Source organism: Dipodomys ordii, unplaced genomic scaffold (assembly GCF_000151885.1).
Source record: "Dipodomys ordii isolate 6190 unplaced genomic scaffold, Dord_2.0 Scaffold8, whole genome shotgun sequence".
Classification (NCBI taxonomy): domain Eukaryota; kingdom Metazoa; phylum Chordata; class Mammalia; order Rodentia; family Heteromyidae; genus Dipodomys; species Dipodomys ordii.
Window position 1 is genome coordinate 17,362,709 of NW_012267224.1, and position 24,698 is coordinate 17,387,406.

The 24,698-nt window shown below is 41.2% G+C and overlaps 1 protein-coding gene across 1 annotated transcript in view; it reads left to right on the plus strand.

Annotated features, from left to right (window-relative positions):
- The window catches only part of LOC105980238 (chromosome unknown open reading frame, human C4orf19), a 66,157-nt gene that overhangs the window by 18,352 nt on the left and 23,107 nt on the right, over window positions 1-24,698 (plus strand). The gene's annotated exons all lie outside the window — the stretch shown is intronic.

The window sequence follows — 24,698 nt, forward strand, 5'->3', positions numbered from 1 at the left end:
ACTTCACTTAATATAATGTTTTCCAAGTCTTTCCATTTCCTAACAAATGGGGCAATGTCATTCTTTCTGATGGAGGCACAGAATTCCATTGTGTATATATGCCACATTTTCTTGATCCACTCATCTACTGAGGGGCATCTGGGTTGGTTCCATATCTTAGCTATGGTAAATAATGCTGCAATAAACATAGTCATGCTGGCAGCTTTAATGTGGTCTTGTTTGTGAACATTTGGGTAAATGCCCAAAAGTGGGATTGTTGGGTCATAGGGGAGCTCTATGTGGAGTCTTTTGAGGAACCTCCATACTGCTTTCCAAACTGGTTGAACAAGTTTGCACTCCCACCAACAGTGCAGTAAGGTTCCCTTCTGTCCACATACCCTCCAGCATCTGTTGTTATTAGAGTTCTTGTTTATAGCCATTCTAACTGGGGTGAGATGGTATCTCAATGTTGTTTTGATTTGCATTTCTAGGGAGGGTGAGCATTTCTTCATGTGTCTATTGACCAAGCTTCTTTCCTCTTCAGAGAAGTTTCTCTTTAAGTCTTTTGCTCACTTATTTATTGGGCAGTTGTTTCTTTGAGGATTTGTTGTTGGGGATTTAGTATTTTGAGTTCCAGGTATATTTTAGATATGAGACCCTTGTCCCATGTATGGCTAGTGAAAATCTCCCAATCCATGGGCTTTCTATTGATCTTGCTAGCTATGTCCTTTGCCATGCAGAAGCTCTGCAATTTCATGCAATCCCATTTGTATGACAGACTTTTTTAAACCCACAGTACTTTCCCTCACAAATGCAGAACTTAAATTTACAAATGAAGTTCTTGAATACTGTTCTATTGCACTGTATACTTGCTATTTTTGTAAGTAAAACTTTAGACAGGACAATTTCTTTTATATATGTTTATTATCTTTAAGTAGTTGTGCAAAAGAGCTGCCAGTCAACAAAGCAGTTTATGCATACAATGCATCGCTTTACCCACCCATTCTAATCCACCCCTTCCCCCACTTTTCTTAATTTTGTAGATGTGCATTGAATTTGCCCATGCATGCATGTGTGTGTGTGTGTGTGTGTGTGTGTGTGTGTGTGTGTGTGCGTGTGTGCGCGCCAGTCCTGGAGTTTGAACTCGGGGCCTGGGCATTGTTGCTATGCTAATTTTTGCTCAGGACTAGCATTCTACTACTTGAGCCAAAACTCCACTTCTGGCGATTTTGGTAGTTTATTGAAGATAAAAGTCTCTTGGACTTTCCTGCTAGGGCTAGCTTCAGACCACAATCCTCAGCTTCCAGTCTCCTGAGTAACTAGAATTAAAAGCCTGAGCCACCAGTGACTGGTTACACTGATTTTGTTTTTGTTTTTGTTTTTCAGTCTTTGGGCTTGAACTCAGGGCCTAGGCCTTGTCCCCTGAGTTCTTTCATCAAAGCTAGCTAGCACTCTACCACTTTGAACCACAGCTACACTTCAATTTTCTGGTGATTCACTGGAAATAAAGGTCTCAGGGACTTTGAACCTCAATTCTCAAGTCTCAGCCTCCAGAGTAGCACCTGGCTACACTGAATTTTTTTTTTAACTGCAGAGTGAATCGAGAGCAAAGAGTGAGGTTTGATAGGCTGTGATCAGAGGTCAAATACAGAAACAAGGTAATCACAGATTAGTGTCAGGTGCTTCTGCTTATTTTGATTCAGCAGTGTGTAAATATATGCATCCCATTTATCGAACATGACATATTAGACATTTTACTTTGGACTGACTAGGATGCCATAGTGAATACAGCCCAGTCTTCCTCTTTATAATGTCTACTGAGAGGCAGGAATATTAAACAAACCTTAAATAAAAATGGAACATAAGTTGTGGAGTGACAAAGGATAGAGCAAGGGGCTCTTTCTCTCTCTCTCTCTTTTTTTTTGGTCGGTTGTGAGGCTTGAACTCGGGGCCTGGGTGCTGTTCTTTAGCTTTTCAACTCAAGGCAAGCGCTCTACCACTTGAGCCACAGCACCACTTCCTGTTTTCTGGTGGTTAATTGGAGATAAGAATCTAATGGATGTTCCTGCCTGGGCTGGCTTTAAACCTCAATCCTCAGTTCTCAGCCTCCTAAGTAGCTAGAATTACAGGCATGAGCCACCAGCACCCAGCTTTCTTGCATCTTATAAGGATTCTTGTAGCCTGGAAGGGAGAGGAATGGGGGCTTCTCAGGGGAAGTGATTGATGAGAAGCTGAAGAATGAAGGATAAAGGTAGCCAGGAAAAGAAGTGAGGAAATTGTTTTGACATATTTAATTTTTGAAAAGCAGCAAAACAAGGTTCTGCGGGTCAAAAAGAAAAAGTTGGTTTGTAGCACAAAGGAGATTAACAACTGCTCTCTTTTTTATTGTGAAAATACTGTACAGGGGGGTTACAATTACATGGGCAAGATAATGAATACATTTCTTATCAAGCATTGTAGCCTCCTCCTTTGTTTCCCCTTCCCATCCACTCCTCTTCCCACCCCGCCCCTCCCAACACTCCTCCCCCCACCAAAATTGTAAAGTTCATTTTCGACATAATGACTTATACATCTCATTGTTGCAATGGGTCCAACTGTATCCCTATTTAAACGGTTTGTTTTTACCCTTCCCCTCGACAAGTTATAATATCAAATACAGTGAAAGCAGGGGTTATACTGTGGGGGAGGGACATACAAAGCAACAAAGAAATCATCTTATAAATGTGTTAGAAACAATCGCATGAAAGAAAAAACATTAAAATACATCTCTTAGGGTTAATTTTCCTAACATGAACTTAACTGACCTTTTCTGCTTGACTCAGACATATACTAGTTATTGCAAATAAGGGAAACCATGGGACCTATGTTTCTTTGGGCCTGGCTTACTTCACTTAATATAATGTTTTCCAAGTCTTTCCATTTCCTAACAAATGAGGCAATGTCATTCTTTCTGATGGAGGCATAAAATTCCATTGTGTATATATCTCGTTTTCTTGATCCATTCATCTACTGAGGGGCATCTGGGTTGGTTCCATATCTTAGCTATGGTAAATAATGCTGCAATTAACATAGTTGTGCTGGTAGCTTTAGTGTGGTCTTGTTTGTAAACATTTGGGTAAATGCCCAAAAGTGGGATTGCTGGGTCATAGGGGAGCTCTATGTGAAGTCTTTTGAGGAACCTCCATACTGCTTTCCAAAGTGGTTGAACAAGTTTACACTCCCACCAACAATGTGTAAGGTTCCCTTCTAACAACTGCTCCTGAGCCTGCCTTAACCTCTGGCCTCCTTTTCTTTAACTCAGAGTCAGAGAAACATCTAGAATGTCTTCTCTGATATGACGCTTTCCTCCTTACTGGGAAGGGTATGGCTTTCTTATGGATCACTTCTGGAGCAGATTCTGCCTGGTGCAGGGAGTGTGGGGTGCAGCCCTGGCCGGGCTGGAGAAGCTGACCACACTTGGACAGCTGCCCAGCCCGGGCCACCGTAACTTCATGGCCTGCCAGCATCCACAAATGTAGCAGCTTCTGTCTCCGTGTCTGTCCACTGTCCGTCCTTCCTCATTCCCGCCATTCCCAGGGGAGAAGGCCATCCCCTTTCCCGTTGGCAGCCAACCTTTGTGAAGTCCAGTTGCTCACCCGCTGGGACCATACTTCCTCTGTGTTCCCTGTCCCGAATCTCTCAACTGGAATGGCAAACAAAGGAGGCATCGTTTCTTGGTAAGACATGCTTCCATTTCTTAATAAAAATAAAATACCAGCAGGTGCAGTAGCTCAACCCACATACCTTCATTGCTCCCTCCCGTTCCCAAGGGTAAATGGGCCCCCGTGTGGGCTAGGCTGCATACCTACAGTTCATGCCACTCTTCGAGCTTCCTAACCCTGCTTGGACAGCATCCAGATGTGTGCCCCACATACAGCTAATGTGCATGTACTCCAGCGCTCATCAACAGCTACTTGCATACAGGACGGGTCCACCTGCTCAGCCCCAGACCCCAGCTCTCAGCTCACTGGAAACTGACTTCATCTTATCCCTACCTCTTGGTCTTCCTGCTTTGCTCTCCCTCTTATTGTCCTAGGCTGACATCATCAAGTTTTCCTTCCCCTTGGGGCAGCTTTCACTCTTCAGTTCTCACTACCTGCCTGACAAGGGTAGATAGTTAAAAATTCAGCATGTGAAAATGAAGTCCAAATCACATGGGCAGTTTCACAGATAACATGTTTTAGGATGAGTAGGAAACTCCATGCCAAGTTGATATTAGCTAAAATCATTTGTCCAGAGAGCAAGAACAGCTAACATTTATTGAGTAACTGTTATGTGCCAGACACTGTCGGTGATTTATGTGCATTAACTTAAAAGAGTAGGTTGTTAAGAGATGACCAAGTCAGTGAGAAATGAGGCCCAGTCGACTGTGTGGAACCTTCAGTCTCTTCAGTGTCCCTATCTCTCCTCAAAGTAGCTACTTTTATGTTAGCACAGATCTCCTCAGATTCATGGTAGTAGTACTATTGAAGAACAAGAGATGTTTTCAAAATTCAGAATTTAATCATCACAAGAGGCAGATATCAGAAGGAGTGAGTTCCAAGGCCAGACCCAAGCAAAAGACAGAGTCTACCTCAAAAAATAATGTAAAAAGTATTTGAGATATGGCTCAAGTGGCAGAGAGCCTTCCAAACAAGTGTAGAGTCCCTGCCACCAAAACAAGGGAAATAAAATTCAGAAATCAGAGTACTTAGAAGAATTTAGTCCTTTTCATTTCCTTATAAAAGACTTTAGTTGATACTTTCAGGAAGAACAAAATAGCAAGGCTCAATCATTTCAAAGATCAATACTGTCCGTTATTGAAGGTTTATCAGCAGACTCAGCTCTCCTAACCTTCCTACTAGACATCTCAATGGTTTATTAAAAATCTTTCTCCACTGTCTACATTGTACTGCTAGCCTGAAAAGATTGCATGTCATTCACACTCGACCCAGAAGCTTGGCTTTGAGGGAAATGTGAACACAGGGGCGTCTCTCAAGAACTAAAATGGAGAAATTATCCTTCTGCCATTTCCTCCTTCCCCCTGTAGGGTTCATAGAAACAATGCTCCTCTTTCTCTCCTGAGCACTTCAAGCCCAGCACAAAATTAATAGCAGTAAAACTAGAACCGCTGTCTTATCCACATCCAGCACCCCACTGAAGTGCAGCATAAGCCTCTTAAGCTCAGCTTGCCATGCTCAAGAGAAAGATGAGATTACAAGGATCCTTTGCTCAAAGTAAACAGTCTCGAATAATGGAAAATTCTTCTCTGTATGTCTCATTCTGCAGGAATCTGTTTCACCTTAGCCGACAATCACTAATGGCCCAGGAACTTTTGACTGGTTTCCTTTCAGAAAATTACCAATATACAAATTACAAGCATAACACTTTTAGCAGTGCTTGTGAGTGAGTTGTTTAGATGATCAGTTCTTTAATTCCTCTTTTGCTGGATTGAATTTGAAAATGTGAATGTTTTCAGATATTTGCATATAGTTGATATAGTTGCATATACTTGAGATAGTTCTTATATCTGCAATGCCACAGAGAATAGAGTCTAGAAAACAGATGGAAAATAAATGGATTCTAGAAAGGGGCTCCAGTGAGCAACAAATACTGTTCCACTACTGCTGTTCAACCAGAGCGTGAACAACTTGCACAAATGTTTGTGTTGGCAGCCCCCAAAAAAGTGGTTTTATTATTGCCAAATAGTTTCTCTCAACTACAAGGACAAAAAGAAAGGGCCTATTTTTCATCAGGTAGGAAAATCGTCACAAAATAAAATAATGTATCTGGCTGCTTTAGGAGAAAACTGACCTTGTTCTAGAAAGTGCTAGAATTAGCATGTGTTTCCCTTCCACTAGTCCCCCCAAACCTAGCACAATTAATGTGCTCCTTTCCTAAGAAAGTGGATGGTACACAAAGCAACCTGCCCAAAGCAGATTTCCTTCAGGTTGCTCCACAGACAAGAAATCACTTCTTTCCTCTATCTCTCTCTCACACCCTGATGCTGCGATATAAATCTCTATTTCTCCATCATCTAACATGTGATTACCCGATGTATTAACTTCCTAAGGTGTCATGTGATCCTCACATTACTGCATGTGTAATACCTGCAAAGGCTATGATGTATATATGTAATAGCAGCCACTGGAACAGGACAACAAGGGTTAAATGCCAAGGGTTTAGACCCTTCCTGGGTTTGAATCTAGAGCTTCCTCACCCGGAACCTCCATTTCTTCATCTGTAGAGTGAAGGTCATAAGTATCCTGATAAATGGGTGGGACTGTTGTTGGCCTAGAAGCTAGGAATTGGCACACATGTTTGGTCACTGTTGACTTCTAGGACTTAAATTAAAAAACATTTTTATACCCACATGAAGCATGAAGCATGAAGGGTATATAACAGCTGCCCATTAGACGGCCAAGGTCAAAATGATGGTTAGCAGGCACTCGTAGTTCACATCTATAATCCCAGCTACTCAGGAAGGTGAGATCTGAGGATCAGTGTTTGAAGTCAGCCAGAGCACAGAAGTCCCCAAGACTCTTATTGTTAATTATCCAGTAAAATGCTGGACTGAAGGTATGGCTCAAGCATCAGAGAGCCAACCATGAATGAAAAACCTGAATGAAAAAGCTGAATGGAAATGCAACGCCCTAAATTCAAGCCCCAGAATCAGAATATGCACGCATACGCGTGCGCATGCATGCACACACACGCGCGCGCACACACACACACACACACACACAATGATGATGATACAAGTACTGGTATAGAAGTTTAAAAAAAGTTAGAACCCTCAGACATCACTGACTAAAACACAAAATGTTGAATGCACTCTGGAAAAGAGCCTACTAGTTTCCTTAAAGTTCACATATGGTATATTATCCAAAAATTCTCCTTGTGGTATATTCAAGAAAAACAAGAACATTTGTCCACATAAAAACCTGTATGCAAATGTTTATAGAAGCATTATTCATAAAAGCCCAAACTTGGAAACAACTTGAATGTCTACAAACTGAGAAATCGATTTTTTTTAATGTCATACAACCATATAGTAGACTATTAGCCATTAAAAAAGGAACAAACTAGCTCCTGGTATTTGCTACAATGTGGATGAACCTCAGAAATACGCTGAATTAAATCAGACACAAAGCTCCATATTGCATTTATAGCCATATCTGTCACCTTTGTCTATTATAACCTATCTATATGAAAGATCAAGAATAGCAATACATAGAAGTATGAAGTAGAGGGCTAGGAAGGTGGCTCAGTGGTAGAGCACTTGCCTTGCATGCCTGAGGCCCTGGGTTCGATTCCTCAGCACCACATAAGCAAAAAGAAAAAAAGCCAGAAGTGGCGCTGTGGCTCAAGTGGTAGAGCGCTAGCCTTGAGCTGAAGAGCTGAGGGACAGCGCCCAGGCCCAGAGTTCAGGCCCCACGACCGGACCCAAAAAAAAAAAAGAAGAAGTATGAAGTAGATTGGTGTTTGCCTAGAACTGGAGAGAAGAAAAAGATGAGTTGGCTCCCATGCTGATGGCTGGGAAGGTCTTTCAATGGGATGAAGAAGTTCTAAAATGGATTGTGATGATGGCTGTGCAATTCTGAATGTGTCAAAATTGCAGAATGGGGTACTTTAAGTGGATGATATAACTTGCATCCTAACACCGCCATAAGAAAGTAGCTGAGCAACTTCTATGTCACTTCAGGAACTTTCAGCACTTAATATTTTTTAGTGTAGTTACAACACATCACAGAAGCATGCCCACATCCCTCGTGCCTGACTTCCCAGTAGCTCTGGGTTGAGAATCTTCCTTGCCTCAGTTTTCCCAAGACGTGTGAAAATAAGGACTTTCAGCTCTATTTTTTTTCTGTCTCACTGAGGATTTTCTTCTCCTGTTAAATTAATACATGCACATTGAGAAAAACTCAGAAAAGTATGGGAGTTGAAAACACAAAGCAAAGGACAGGAGAAATCCTGTGCTCTAAGTACACTAGCCCTCCCTGGCTCCACCCCAAGTTGGAAAATCTGATTAAGAACTTAGGTCTTAGAGAAGCAAGTTCTCACGCCAAGTACATTTACACCATTTACATGATTTTTTTTTAATGTTGGTCCTGGAACTTGAACTCAGGGCCTCGGCACTGTCCCTAAGCTTCTTCACTCAAGATTAATGCTGTACAGCTAGAGCCACAGCTCCACTTCCAGCTTTTGTGGGTAGTTAATTGGAGATAAGAGTCTCACAGACTTTCCTGTGAGCTGGCTTTGAGCCTCGATCCTCAAATCTCAGCCTCCTTAGTAGCCAGGATGATAGCCGTGACCACTATGTCTGGATCATTTATATGACTTTTTTCCCCTCCTCCATTATTAACATTTGTACTGAGTTCTGGTCTTATTCATTACTTACTCACTTCTAATTTTGGGAAATAGTGGGTTCAGGTAAAACACGGCCCAGACCTTCAGGCCCCCAGAGCCAGGCCAAGCTCACCCACAGCAGGCTCTTAGTATAGGTCTCCTCATGTAAATACAGTGGCCTATTCTTTGCTAAGAAAAATAAATGGATTAATGATTTGGCTTTAATCCACCAAGCTAATATTGGTCCTTAAGGGAACAAATACTACCCGAGCTGGTTAGTCCATCTTGTAAGGAACTAACGAATTGCAAATATACCTTAGATAAGAAATCAGACCCTTTATATTTCTGTTTGTTCCAACTGGAAATGCTTATTTATAATTCACTCTGTTTTAACAAGTAGGTCTTTGTGTCAAGAAAATTCATGGGTATTATGCTGTTTTCATAGGAAATCCATTTCTAGAAAGTAACATGACTAGAAGTAACTTTGTCCCCCGAGCACTTGTGCTTTCTGCCTTTCTTAGCCTCCCCACTTCTTCCCCAAACTTTTCATAATTTTCACTGATAGTTATTCTTTCAGGTAGATTCTCCCATTTTCTCAGGTGACGATAGTTCTTTCAAGAATGTCCTACGAATATCTTTTTATCCTCACAGTACCTTACTTAAGGTTGGACCCTGAATACATCTTTAGTTATTACTTGCCCAATTAGCATAATAACCTTCCAGAAATCCAGGTGGGCAATTGTGAGGGAATTCTTTTGCCTATGTCTCCCGGAAGGCTCAATCAGAATCATACAGTCTACAACAGAGGGAGCAAAGTCAGACCTGCAGAACAACTTTTTCAGAGTTCAATAAAAACATTTCAGCAGGTAGATAAGGTGTGTGACTATTCATTGCATAAACCCTTGTGTGCATTTGGAAGTTTTCAGAATCAAAAAGTTTTCTTTAAAAACAAAACAAAAAACTTAGACATCCAAGTAGAGATCCAGAACTTAAACACCATACCGTAATTTTTCATATTTAATTTCAGAGATGGGTTATTTATTTCAAATGATAATTTTTTTTCAAATTATTTGCTTCTAAAGTCCCAAACCCTTTCCCTTATTTTTGCTCGTATTCTTTTTTTCTTTGCAAAAAGTATTTCCATTTTGCTTCAGTAATGTTTCTCCAAATCTTAAATCAATAAATTAATAGAGTATATCTCAAAAGATTCTACAAACTTAGAGGTTTTTTTTCTAGAAGAGCTGTAAGTTTTACCTATAGAGATTAACAAAATAGCACATATATAAATTTTCAGTGCAATATGAACTGGGATTTGACCCAATAAGAGAAGTAAAGGAAGACTCCCTCCTGTGAGTTCATTAGGAAGAAAGGATTGTATGAGCAAAGGCTCTGTGGTAGGCAGGAACCAAACAATGTGGTTCTAAAAGAAAACCAATGAAGCTGAAGCCCAAAGCAGAAACTGATTCAAGATAATTAGAAATAAAAATGGTGTCTTTGCATGTTAGGGATAGTAGGAAGCTACTGAAATAAGTAGGGAACTAGCGTGATCACCCTGTGATATGTTTTCTATGCTTCAGAAAAAATACTATGTGTGTACTGTGGAGAAAGGCTTTGCAGTTCACTAAGCAAGCAGGCATTGTTAATTTGGCCCAAGATTTGATGGCAGTTCAGTACTGGGAATGAACTCATTCAACACATATTTAGAAAATAAAAATGTCAGACACTTGGTATAATGCAAAAGATAAGTAAATATATTTATAAATAAAATTTATATATATATATATATTTAGAAAATGAAGTCATCAGGAGTTGGAAGGGGTTGGAAGTGTAATGGGAGAGAAGAGGTAGTGTGGTGGAAGGCACCACCGAGTCAGATTGCTTGAGTCATACCAATAATATACAATATGTTCCTCTGCACAGTAAAGGCTTTGAGTGGGCCTCCAGCACAGAGACCTGGCTTACTATCTAATCCAGCATTACCAAATGTCTTTGAACTCAGAATTGCTTTGCTTTTTCTAGTGAGAATGTACATTAGACAACGCCAAGTTGGCCTAAGTGAGCTCTTTTATTGTAAACAATTCCAAACATTCTTCACATATTTTGAACCCTGTATTAGTCTACAAGAGCTTCCATAAGTCTGCGATCAAGGCACCAGAAGGTTTGGTGCCTTCGACTGGTGCCTCAGTGGTGGTCCCTTGGTCTGGTTCTAACATTTCTTAGGCGGGTAACAGACTGGATGGCTCTACCTCACAGCCTCAGTTTACCATCATTACCTCTTTCAAGGCCCTGTATCCAAACACAGTCACATTCTAAGTGTGCCAGTCTTCTCCCTCTTATTTATAATACAATACCACAGATTTGGCAAGTTTGAAGGTGAAGAAGTGCATTTTGGCTCACAGTCCAAGGTCAAAGAGGTGTATCTAGTGAAGCCTGAGTCCCAAGGCGCATCACATGACCACACTCGACAAGAGAGGAGGAGTGTGTGTGTGTGTGTGTGTGTGTGTGTGTTCACTGATCGTTCTCATTCTTCTTTCTCTTTTGTTGATGTTGAAACCTTGGATGGTGGGGTTGAGCATACATTCTTTTATTATTTCAACTCAACATAACAGTTTATGACTATAGTACATCTTGATCAATATCACCCTTTCCTTCATTCCCACTCTTCAAAACCATCAGTATTCAATCACAGGATCTCTATCCTGATTAACTTATTTAATCCTAATAAGCTCACAGAGGTTATTCAACCTCTAAGCACCTTGATCAGATGACAATCCCCCTCTCTCTCCCCTCTCTCCTCTCTCTTCCCTCTCTCTCTTTCTCCCTCTATCTTTCCCCCCTCTCTTCTCTGTCTCTGTCTCTGTCTGTCTCTGTCTCTGTCTCTCTCTGTCTCTGTCTCTCTGTCTCTCTCTCTCTGACCTCATGATAGGTATTAAACTCCATTATGAATTGCAGTGGAGACAGACCACATTCAAATCACAGCACCAGGATCTGATATAATATTCAGACATTAATTTACAAACTTTAAGGAGACAGAATTCAACCCATCATAATACTGAAAGAAGCTTCTTCTGGAAAGTGAGTGACACCGCTGGTGGTGCACAGCTAGTGACATCAAGTGTCACCCTTTTCAAGAATGTCTGTCCTTCCCACCCTTCATGATGAATGTCAGTACATATTATCATAAAGTTACTCACTCAAGGATCTTATCAGTGAACCCAGAACATACTAACATGGGTAAGGGAAAAGGAAGCAATAGTATTCCTAATCAACCATGTAAACTATACAGCAAAGATGCAGAAGAGAACGTACTTCTGGATCATTCTTCCCCTTCCAGGGGAAGACCAGCATTTCCCTGTGGAACAGAAGAGCACATAGGCCCAGATCTGCCCTGGACAATGCCAGCAGCCCAGCCACCCAGCCCTCAAGTAGCAGATGTCTCAGATGGAGGGAAGATGAGCACCTTGTGATAGTCACAGAAACCCAGTATAAATCTCTATGTTCTGCTCCAAAAAGAAATCATTCCATTTTTCTCTCTGTCTTCTCTGGCAGAATGGCTGAGAGGAGTGTTACTCCCTCTTTCCATGTTTGTCAAAACAGCAAAACACTCTGCTCATGTAAAAGGAAGCCCATGCCCCTCCTCGTCCCTCTGATCCACAAAACAGTACTCTGGTCTGAACGTTTCTACCCGACGCATACACTCAATCCAAATGAGCCCACCACCAGAGAGCTCATTGAGGACATCATTGAGAAGGAACATTCTGGAACTAAAGAGGGTCGCTCACCAGACCCCAAAGCTGCTGGTGTTTTTGTCTTGGACCTCCAGCCTTCATTGCTGTGAGAAATAACTCTTTTTTTATAAGCCGTTCCGTCTCTGGGATTTTGTACTCCTATCCCAAATCCATTGAGCAGAGAGGCCACATGAGGTGGAGGTACTGTATCAGCAACGCATGAAAGCAGCCCCAAAAGTGAGCATTGTACCTCACCTGCGATTTTATTGTCTACATTCTCCACCAGCTCCAAGGTCATGTTTCTAGTTTCAGCCAAGCCTTTAAATATCATCACATCAACCTTAGAGGAATGAAGTCCCAAATGAGTCACAAACCAATGAAAACTGCCCGCTTATTTGCTGATGGTGTACAATTTATGTTAAAGAAGGAGCCAGGATTTTTTTTTTCTCCTAAATCCTATTAAAGGCTGAATGACTTTCTCCTGCTTTTTGGAGCCTGGATGCTGCCAGGTTTTAGGAACATGTTCTCTGTCTTTTGTGAGAATAACAGGCAAAAGATGCTTCGTTTGTGCAGGCGAGGGCTGCTTCTGAGAAGAACTGGTTTAACTCGGATGTAGAAGAATCTAATATCCAGTCTAAAGAACAGAAAAGATGCTGAATAATAATAAAGATGAAGTATATAGATTTCCCTAAACCTGTTCCACAGGGGTTAGTATAGCTCAGCTATTTCTTTTAGATTCTCCCCATCAACACATAGTTACTTTGGCACTGCTATGTGGACCAGGTTTCAAACATGACCTCTACCCTTAACACAAAATCAAGTTAAACCAAGACTGAATTGTCTTCATCGAGGCAGATTGTTACCTTTTATTTATTTTCCTATTCAGCCCTCCATGTCCACAGGTTCCCCATCCATGGATTTAAGCAAATGTAAATTAAAAAATACTTTTAAAAAATTGTGTCTGAAGCTGGACACTGGTAGCTTATGCCTGTAATTCCTAGCTACTCTTGAGGTGAGATCTGAGGATCTCTGTTCAAAGCCAGCCCAGGCAGAGTTCATAAGACTCTTATCCCCAGCAAATAGCTGGAACTGGAGGCATGGCTCAAGTGGTAGTATGCAAGCCTCGAGCAAAAACAGGGGGAAGGGACAGTGCCTAGGCCCTGAGTACAAGCCCAAGTCCCTGTACACATGTACACGCACACACACACATATACCCAACCTGTATCAAACATTTGCAACACTCTTTCCTTACCATTCCATAAACAGCACAGTGTTAACAACTGTGGCTATAACACTGACATGGAGTGAACCAATCAGGATGATAGAAGGTGTTTGAGAGAACATGTGTCATTTTATGCAAATACTAGAGCATTTAATATCAGGAATATGAGAGTCCACAGATTTCAGTGTGCTTGACAGATCCCAGAACTCATCCGCAGCACCCCCCAAGCCATTGCTGGGCAGCAAGTGGGTTTCCAGAGCCCCTGTTCTTTCCAGTGTTGGCAGCCTGCACTGCTCCTTCGCTCCCTTTAGTCCAAATCTGTTTCTGCCACGCTAGCACTTTAGCACTTGATCGATGTTAAGTTGAAAGTGAAAACCTCTGGCTCCTGTTTACAGATGGAGATATTCTCTCCCCGCCCCCACTCTCTTTTCACACAACCTCATAGGGACATTGTTTATTTACTGGTTTCACACAAAACCAAAGCCATCCCTGGCACATCAACAAGAAGCCATCAGGAAAAAGGAGTCCTCAAACCTTCACTGAAACCACCCACTCATTGACATTCAGAAATCTTTCAGCATTCTGGGGAGCAAGAAACACTTAGACCAGACAAGGAGCAGGCCCACCCTGCAGCACCTTGCCTTTGTCAAAGGTTTATGGAGAAAGAAAAGCCACCAAAGAACTGGAGGTGCCAAACTTGGGCAGCCTCTGTCACACCCCTGGGTCAGGTACTGGCTTCACACTGCATCAAACATGAGCTTTCCAAAGAGAGAAAAGGGAAAAGGAACTCATTTCCTTTGTCAAAATTGTATTCAAGTTACTGTTGCTCTTTGTGACACTCTATAGTAGGTACCATCCTTCAAAAGTATATTTCCCTTCTCCTACTTAAAACACACACAAACATACCACACACATACAAACACATCACACACAGATACACATATACACACAGCATCTTCAGATCTTTATAAATTTTGATTGATACTTCTACTAAAAGTTCTGTCAGCTGGGTGCTAAATACACACTCCCTATATGTGACAGCCCATTAATATTTATAATAATGTAAATAACATAGTATAAATCGAATCTTGTTCTAAGAGAGATGTAGCTGTATCTTGTGGATGGGCATCAAGTGTGGATAGAGAGATTAAACACTGAATCCCTAAGGGTAAGTTGGTATACAGTGTTCAAGACAAAAAAAATTAGCACAAAACAATACATTCTCAACCTGAAAGTAATAGGATCAAGTGTGGGGTGCTGTGTTTGGGGGAAGGAAATGAGTCACGGGAGAGCTACAGACTTCTCTTTTCCTCAAGAATACAGACTTCACTTTTCCTCAAGAAGTTTTGTAAAATTTGTAGTCTACCATTTATTGTGCCTATTGGTATATAATGAATACACCCTAGTCTGTATTCTGGTGTATAACTGTGATCAAATTAAAGTGGATTAAAAGAATCATTATACTGAGGGCTTCATCAAAATCAAATCAACGTGATTTTGGTAAGCAATTTGTTGGGGTGACTGCTTCCTTTTTTTAATAAACAGATGTGCACTGATGACTTCTAATAACTCATTCTCCCATGTCTATGTTTCATATCTCTGTACATGTGTGGACTTTTGACATAAACACACAGAAACCTGGTAATCCAGAGAATTTCCTATTTCGATGATTAAAATGTCATGTGTATTAAAGACACAACTCCATACTTTCAAACAAGGGAGATAAGATGGCACCATCATTTAGAATCATGTGAGACTGCATTTCTGTCCCCATCCACAAGAGAGGAAATTCAGCGCCAGGCCAAAGTTCTCTGCTGTTTAGACTCTGGCCTGTGATGTAGGGTGGTGCTAAACTAAAAGTTAATATTTATCCATCTCAGCAAGGTAAGCTCTGCTGGAGAACTTGAAGAGTGACAGAAAAGAAAGTACTACAAATGCTGGTGAATTAGAACTTATGGAATGACAAGAAAAGAAAGTACTACAAATGCTGGTGAATTCTGCAGTAAAGCTACTGTTAACCATGGCCTCGTGAGCCAAATGCACCATAGCACTCCTGCCAGAGTTGGGGTGAGCTCTGAATTAGAGATGAAAATGAAGATTGCCCAGATCAGAACTTCCATGTGTTACTACTATGTTTGTGACTTTGAGTAGGTCATTGCGTCTGTCTATGCTTGTAGTTTCTTATCTGTAATGTGAAGGTCACAATATTTATTCCATATGGTTATGAGAATTATATGTATTAATATCTGCAGGCAGAGCACTGGAAAGGGAGCATTGATACACCTACTCTAAAAACAGATACCAAGAACATATATGATTCAGAGTCCTTGAATTGATGCCAGAGCCTGTCCTTCTTTCCCTTCCCTCCTTCCTTCCTTCCTTCCTACTTTCCTTCCTTCCTTCCTTCCTTGCTACTTCCATACCTACCTACATTCCTTCCTTCCTTCCCTTCTTTCCTTTCTTCCTGTTCCTTCCCTCTCTCTCCCTCTTTTCCTTCTCTCTGCTCTCTGTCTCTCTGTGTGTGTCTCTCTGTGTCTCTCTGTCTCTGTCTCTCTGTCTCTCTGCCTGTCTCTCTCTCTCTCTGTCTCTGAAGTTATGTAACTCATAAAGAATGATAACACACTTTAAAGGAGAGAATTCCCACAACTTTGGGTATCTTAAAAGTCAATCTTAAAGCCAGGCACCAGTGGCTCACACTTGTAATCCTAACTACTCAGGAGGCTGAGATCTCAGGATAGCAGTTCAAAGCAAGCCTGGGCAGAAACTTATCTCCAGTTAACTACCTGGAAACCAGAAGTGGTGCTGTGGCTCAAATGATAAAGTGCTCGCCTGGAGCTGTAGAGCTCAGGACAGTGCCCAGGTCCAGAGTTCAAGTCCCACGTCTGACAAGAAAAAAAAAGTCTTAAAAGGTCAAGGATGCTGGGCGCTGGTGGCTCACGCCTGTAATCCTAGCTACTCAGGAGGCTGAGATCTGAGGATCATGGTTCAAAGCCAGCCAGAGAAGGAAAGACCATGAGACTCTTGTCTCCAATAAACCACTAGAAAACTCAAAATGGCGCTGTGGCTCAAGTGGTAGAGCACTTGCCTTGACCTGAAGAGCTCAGAGACAGTGCCCAAGCCCAGAGGTCAAGCCCCATGACTGACCAAAAAAAGGGGGGTCAAGGATCACACTGTGTGCCGACTCTCATAATCCCATTGGGTACAATCTCAGGTTCCATGCATTTCTGTGAACATTTGGGATCGGACACTAGGCTTCCTATTGCTTGCCAGATCTATTTGGCACTGGAGGTGTGCTGGTTAAAACCCTGTGCTGGTGCCAAGTCAAGAAGTGTTTGGTTGGGGAGGCATTTTCATTCATTGTTGTTAGCCCAGGTTCTTGCCAATATCTGGCACAGCGAAGGTGCTAATTACTACTTGTTCACTTATAAATGGGAAAATGCATTAATGTGCTGCTTACAGAAGTTGCATAGCACACCTCACTGTCACCCATGATTCCCTTATCCAAGAACGTAGCCATGTTTTTCTCATTCCTTTTTCCCTTGATACCACAACATTTACAGTTAAACCACTACATTACATGTTACCATATCATATCATAGGTGTAATTTACATTTGAACACATGAGAAAGGACTATGAGGCATGTAGTACTTTTAAGTGGTGAGCTAAAGAATTCTGAAGAGCTAGGGCACAAAGGCAGACATACAGTGATACGAAACAGGGGTGTGGTGGTACTGTCTGCATCACGTGGCAAAAGCAGGAGCATCATGAATTCAAGATCAGCATAGCTACTTAGTGAGACCCTGTCTCCAAACAAATAAACAAAACCCGCACTAAACATTTCTCATCCACCTAAAATAAGGTAATAGTACATACATGAATCTATAGTCTGGGCACCAGTGACTCACACCTGTAATCCTAGCTACTCAGGAGGCTGAGATCTGAGGATTATAGTTCAAAGCCAACCCAGGCAGGAGTCTCTGAGACTCATATCTCCCACGAATCACCAGAAAATAAAAACAGAAGCATAGCTGTGGCTCAAGTGAAAGAGTGCTAGCCTTGAACAAAAAAAGTTTAGAGACAGTTCCTAGGCCCCAAGTTCAAGCCCCTGGACTGACACCCTCCATACACCCTCCATGCACACACACAGAATTTACAGTAGGAAAAATATGTTATATGTTTTGATTTTTATTGTGGTAAGACATTATTATGCAATCTACCCTTGCACGACATTGAATGTGCACAACACGGTTTGGTTAATTATAGGTATGATGTAATGCTATAGAGTTCACTTACCTTTCCTAATGTTGATCTTGGGTCCATTGAGCAGTTACTCATGATTTCTCTCCTTTCTCAGTCCTCGCCATTCCACTTTCTGTGTCTGTGAGCTTGAGTATTTTTAGACATGTCATTTAAAGAACCATGTGATACTTGTGACTGGCTTATTTCACTTTGCAAGGTGATTCTGTATGTATCTCCATGGAGATTACACAGTTGTGCTTAATTTTGCATGCAGTATACTTGACTTTGCTCATTTCACTGTATATGAATTATGCTTTAGGAGGGTGGAGAATGAGAAAGAAGGAGAAAAATCATCAATAAAACTTGAACTTCATGTGGGGCTTGCTCTGTTGTAATACGCAGATGTAAGAATGTCAGCCACATTCTCTCTCTGTGATAACTGCCACTAATCCTTCCTACTATGGACCCCCATCAGCTCTTAGTTTCTGGGGTTGTTCTAGGAACTGTGCTAATTGCTTCACATGTTATCCTCATACAAAGAATTCTCACTGTTGTTTAACAAAGAGTTCCCGTCTGAGCTAGGTGCCAGTGGCTGACACCTATGATTCTAGCTACTCAGGAGGCGGAGATCTGAGGATCATGGTTCAAAGCCAGTCCAGGCAGGAAAGTCTGTGAGACTCTTATCTCCAATTAACCACCAGAAAACTGGAAGTGGTGCTGTGGCTAAAGTGCTAGCGTGCTGGTCTTGAGCTGAAGAGCTGAGGGACAGTGACCAGACCCAGAGTTCAAACCTTGTAACTGACCAAAAAAAAAAAAAAGTTCCAGTCTGGGCTACATCTTCAGAACTGCCAGACAGATGAGAACAAGAACAAACATCTCCAAGGAGAAAGATAACCTCTTTGATAGTACCTTTATTATTTTGTTTTATTTTGTTTTATTGGTGATGGTCCTGGTATTTAAATTCAGGGCCTAGATTCTAGCTCTTAGCTTTTTTTGCCTGATCCTCAGATCTCATCCCCTTAAGTAGCTAGGATTACAACAGAGAGCCACCAGCACCTGGCTAACAGAACTTGTTATAGATGCATCAATTGGAATTTGTGAAGATCTGAGGATGCTGTGTGTGTGTGTGTGTGTGCGCGCGCGCGCGCGCGTGCGCGAATGTTGACTTAATTCTTCTGTCATGGATTAGACATAAAATATCCCAATGCTTACTTCCAAATTGGTGGCACTGTTGAGAGGAGAACACTAACATCACCAATGGATGAATCCCTCGATGAATTCATAGGCTGCTAGGAGGTAGGCCTGGCCCATCACGAGAAGATATACCTTTAAACGAGGGATGTCTTGCTCTCTGACTCTATGTCTGTGTCTCTCCCTCTCTCTCTTTCTTTCTGTCCTTTTCCTTGTCCCTCTTTCCCCTCTCTCCCTCTCTCCCTCTCTCTTTGCTTCTTTTCTTGGCTCATATGTCTTTGATTGATAAGATGGCATTATTGAGAGCTGGTGGGAAACTGAAAGGTGGAGCCTAGTTGGAGAATGCAGGTCGCTGAGTATGGACCACCAGTCTGCTTTGTGCTGAGTGACTCTGCTTCCACCACACCCCCTTCTCCACAATGCCCTGCCTGATCACTGGCCCGGAAGCCATGGAGCCAAGCAACCATGGGATGAAATCTATGAAACCACAAGCCAAGTGAATCTTTCTCCTGTGACATTGTTTCTCTCAGGTATTTGCCACAGTGACAGAAAGCTGAGTAACCCTGGTGAGCTGATGCAAGCCTGTAATCCTAGCTATTCAAGAGGTGGAGATCAGGTGTCATGGTTTGAGGCCAGCCAGGACAATAAAAGTTACAAGACTTTATTTCAACCAATGGCTGGGCGCAAAGGCATGTATCTGTCACCCCCGCAGCATGGAGAAGCCCAAATGGGCTTCTCAACCCACAATGAAGTTGACTGAGTGGCTCAAGTGGTAGAGTATCTACTTAGTAAGTTTTAGGGCCTGAGTTCAAACCTTGGTACAACCATAAAACAAACAGGGACACAGGTATGGCTCAAGGGGAAAACCTCTTGCCTATTGTTTGAAAAGGCATATAAGTTCAGTCCTTGACACCACAAAAGTGAGAAGTGGGTTCAGTCTACTGTCTTTGTTTGATGTACTACCCATAGGCATCGAGCTGACAGTGATATTTAGCGACCTATATTCATATAAATGTCCATTTATTCTGTTTATTCTGTTAAGTGATGAATTACAGGATTTCAGCATGATACTTTAAAACTGTCAGAGAAATAAAACTAATTCACTTGAGAACATAAATTTCTTTCACTCTCACAACTTTTTAGCATATGGTGCTAGGAAGGAGGACATTCGGGAGGTGATCGGGTCATGAGGGTGGAACACTCCTAGAGGTTAGAACTCATAAAAAGTCCTACTGCCAGGTGCTGGTATAATCCTAGCCTGTAATTCTAGCTACTCAGGAGGCTGAGAGCTGAGGATCACGATTCAAAGACAGCTCAGACAGAAAAGTCTGTGAGACTCTTATCTCCAATAAACTACGCCAAAACAGCAGTAAGTGGCACTGTGGCTTAAGTGGTAGAGTGCTAAGCTTGAGCAAAAGAAGCTCAGGGACAGCCCGTAGGTCCTGAATTCAAACCTCAGGACTGGCACCAAAAAAGAAAATCTGCTGAATAAAGATACAGCAATCTTATTTGAAAAAAAAAAAAAAAGCCCTTGTAAGAACTCAACGATGCTGGCATTCTGATCACAAACTTCCAGGCTCCAGAGTGTGAGCAATAAACTTCTTGCTTGGGAGCCACCCGGGCAATGGTACTGGGGTACAGTGGGTCAAACTGACCAGACAGCCATATTCCATTGGCTTAAACAGCCATAAAATTTCAATCAGGAGACACTACCCCATCCCTCAGTGGATAAATTGTTAAGGTTATTTTGCAATAAGAAGACATGCAACAGAAATTAGTTGCAGCATCTGTAGAAAATACAGTTTGCTCTACTAAACTTGTACCGTAGTTTATGATACTTACTATACCATAATTGTACCCTACTGTACCATAGCAGTGAACATTCTACTTTACTTTTTTTGTCAGTCATGGGGCTCAAACTCAAGGGCCTGAATGCTGTCCCTGAGCTCATTTTGGTCAAGGTTAGTACTCTACCACTTTGAGCCGCAGCTCTACTTCTGGGTTTTGGGTGGTTAATTGGAGATAAGAGTCACACACTTTCCCACCCAGTCTGGCTTTGAACCATGATCCTCAGCTACGAGCCTCTTGTATAGCTAGGAGTACAGGCATTGGCCACCAGCTCCCAGCCTAATTTGCTTTTTTAAATGATGTGATTCTGCACTAAATGGTGTTAAAATAAAAAACACTATAGACTCACCAACTCCTATTTGGAAAGCACTATCCTATTCAATTGTAAGAGATGGTAGCCAAAATAAAATCTCCTCAGCACTACTAAAGTGCCTTAATCACAATAAACATAGGACTTTTTGGAATACAATTGAAAATTTACAACATCCCAACGAAGTATGTGTTCCTTCTTTTGCTTTATAATAACTGTTCATCGCAGAAAGATTTTGTGATCTCAGCTATGAACTGGCAAAATGGTGTATCAGTGGCTTGGACCAGAGAAAACGTCTCATAATTAGTACCAGCCATCACGCTTCTATAGTCTTTCATATAAAATGTCCGATGTTTAAATTATTATTGTCATACATTAGCCAAGGGATTATCTTACACCAACGTTTCACTTTATTTGTCTTTTACTTGTTCACAAAAATAATGCCTCTGAGTATGGATTAAGATGGTGGAGGACACATCTGCTAGCAAGACTCCGGTGCTGTGGAGGCCAGAAGCAAGGGTCATCTGGTCATGCTGGATTGAGAGTTTGCTGGACAACTCTAAATATGCCCAGTCCAGATCCCTGTCTTAACAAGATTACCTCAGTAAATTCTTGGGCACATCCAACTTTAAATAGATTTGAGCTCAGATTAGCATTTCTGTTTTTAGATAGGGCTAACCCATCAATAAGTGTTTTGGCGTGGATCCTACATCTCTGTGTCTGTTTGTCTAGTACACATACACTGCTAAGCTAATATTTTATAAATAGTATGATGCACCAAAATGTTTTAAAGAAAACATAAAGACACATCAGTGGGGAGAAGTGTAGGTGTGATGGTGCATGTCTATAATCTAAGACATTCACAGGTCTAGACTATGGGTCAATAAGATTCTCTCTCCTCTTACATACAGAGTCAGGGAAGTCTACCTGTATACCCAAATCCTACAAGACTGGTCATTTCTTAAGTTTAGTTTTCTAACCAGTAATATTCAGAATTAATAGCTGATTTCCTGAATTAATAGTTATATCATCATCAGTAGATACCTACATTGAAAGCATTTAAATAACCATGACTATGTGTGACAGTCCTGATTAGATACTAGCAGATCCCTGAAGAATAAATTTCATATACATGGTACAGCAGAGCATGTTCAAACTCAAAGGTCCTGCTGTTTCAAGTTCTATCCTCATCAATAGTTTTAATGCCAGTGCACATTATATAAACTATACCAGGAGAGAAATAATTCCTTTTTAGACCCACCTCAAATTTGGCAATGCACAGACATACACCAGCTTTATTATTCTTTAAAAAGAAAAAAAACACACAGTTTAGGTCACATGGACACCCACATGTGTCCAGAAATGGAATTTTTGACAGTTTTTCTGTGCTAGTCTTGATGACAAATATCTACTATGGAACACCATCAGTATTTGAGGCATTGTCCCAGGGCCTTTGCATACTTGCCTCTCACCCTTATGCCTCCCCTAACATGTAGTAACATTTGGCACATGAGGGACCTGAGGACTACCTTGAAATCAGATGACTGCTGGAACCCATCTCTCCCACATGCTGTCTGCTACACGTCATGGTTCTCCTGGGAACCTCCTCTCAGCCTTGGGACTGATTAACTCACAGCAGGGGAAGTTGGGCCTGGGGTCACTGTTAATGGGAGGTTACTGGTCTGTGACTGAGGAAAATTGCCTGGGAAATGTATTTGCTTGTCAAACTCAGAAGCTAACAGAGTAGGGATTTGGAGTTTTGGAACTTTTCTGAGATTTTACTAATATTTAAAATAATATCCAAGTGGAATTAGTGAATAAACTCAAAACTCTTTATTTCCTAAGTATTCTACCATTTGCTATTTCTTAAGGTTATTTTACCTATGCCACCCATGTAGGAGAAATACCATGTAACAACTGGATATCCCACCTTGTGTTCAGTGAATTTTAAGCTAGCTTAAATGTTGACACCATGGACTCTGGTAAATGCTATGTAACTCATGACCTGACTTCTTATCTTGTTGTTTGTCTGTAATGAAGAATGTGAAGAAGAAAATATTTGTGAAAATTAAATTTGAATCCTATTTGTATGTGTCATTAACACATTAAAAATCGAGAAAAATTTTCTTCTCATATTCTGATTCACAAAAAAATTGCTCATGTCATTAATAAACAAGTAAAATTCCCACACACGTTTATTATTTCACTTTCTTCTAATTTTTTTGGCCAGTTCTAGGGCTTGAACTCTAGGCTTAGGCACTGTCCCTGAGTCTCTTTGTACTCAAGGCTAGCACTCTACCACTTGAGCCACAGCACCATTTCCACCTTTGTCTGAGTAGTTTATTGGAGATAGGAGTCGCACAGGCTTTTCTGCCTGGAATGGATTCAAATCATGATCCTTAGATCTCAACCTCCTGAGTCCCTAGGATCACAGATGTGAGCCACTGGTGCCTGGCTTTTTTTTTTAATTCTTAAAATGAAACTGTCAACTACCATGTATGCCAGAAATACAAGTTCATCAGTTACAACCATAGGCAGCCTATAGATAGAAGAGTTTGACCAAACTGTTGAAATCATGTTGTACAAATCAATGCTTTCTGTGGAATGTTACCTTTTAAAGTTTGTTCATTATTATTTGCACACTGTGTGCCTCACATCTTTTATGTATAACAAGCATCTTTCTTTCCTGCAAAACTCCTTGTTAAACATTTGCCAGCACACCATTGCTGTAAGCTGTGACTGGTTTGCAAACTTTGACCTGCCTACGCCAGAGTAATAACCATGTCTTCCTCGAAAATGAGGCACCATTTTGAACATAGTTGATATAGCATTTAAAAAAAATCTTATTGGACATAGGGAAATACTGTTTTATCCTACTGTTAAAGGGAGAAGCTAGAAAGTACTTCAGTCACATCTGCTAGGGACTTTTTTTTTCCAGTTGAAGACTATCAGGAAATATGCAAGTGACCCCAAAGCAGATTGCAAATAAGTCCTGCATTTTGTGGTGATACATTGTGCTATTGAAGGTTAGAGGATGATTTCCATGTGTTGCTGGCTTAAGTAGTAAGAGTTCCACCCCTCTACTCAAAGAATAGTAAGTTTGTACACTTTACATGTTTCTATATCCAGCTAATATTACTACAAGCCACTCAGTAATCTGAGATCCACAAAATCACGGTTTGAAACCAGCTTGTGCAGAAAAGTCTGCTATACTTCATCTTTAAAATAGTCAGCAGAAGGCTGCCTAGAGGGGTGGCTCAAATGATAGAAAATCATTACAGCAAGCATAAGGCCCTGAGTTCAAAGCAAAATATCATCTAAAAACTTCATATGGAATTTAAGCCAGTCTCAAATTTACTTATTTTAGTAAGTTAAAAGTAGGTTAACAGCTTCTACTTTTGTTTACTTTTTTTTCGAACCACCACTGTCTAGAAACAGTCATTCAATCTGTGACTTGCCATCCGTATTTATATGCACTCTCCTACCTTCAGTTACCTATGTCTACTTTAATTAATCTTGGACTGTTTCCACAATCTGTGTTTCCGCATTACATTCCACACTTGCAGAAGGTGGGGCTGTCTTGTTGATTTTAGCTTATATAAAAACAAGAGGTTTTTTTTTTGACCTGCAAAATTTTGAGAACTACCCTTATCAGCTTATGCTTATATACCTAATATTTTTAAAGGAAGGAAGGAAAGAAAGGAGTGAGGGAGGAGGGAAGGAGGAAGAGAAGGAAGGAGAAAGAGAGAGGAAGGAAGGAAGGAAGGAAAGAAGGAAGGAAGGAAGGAAGGAAGGAAGGAAGGAAGGAAGGAA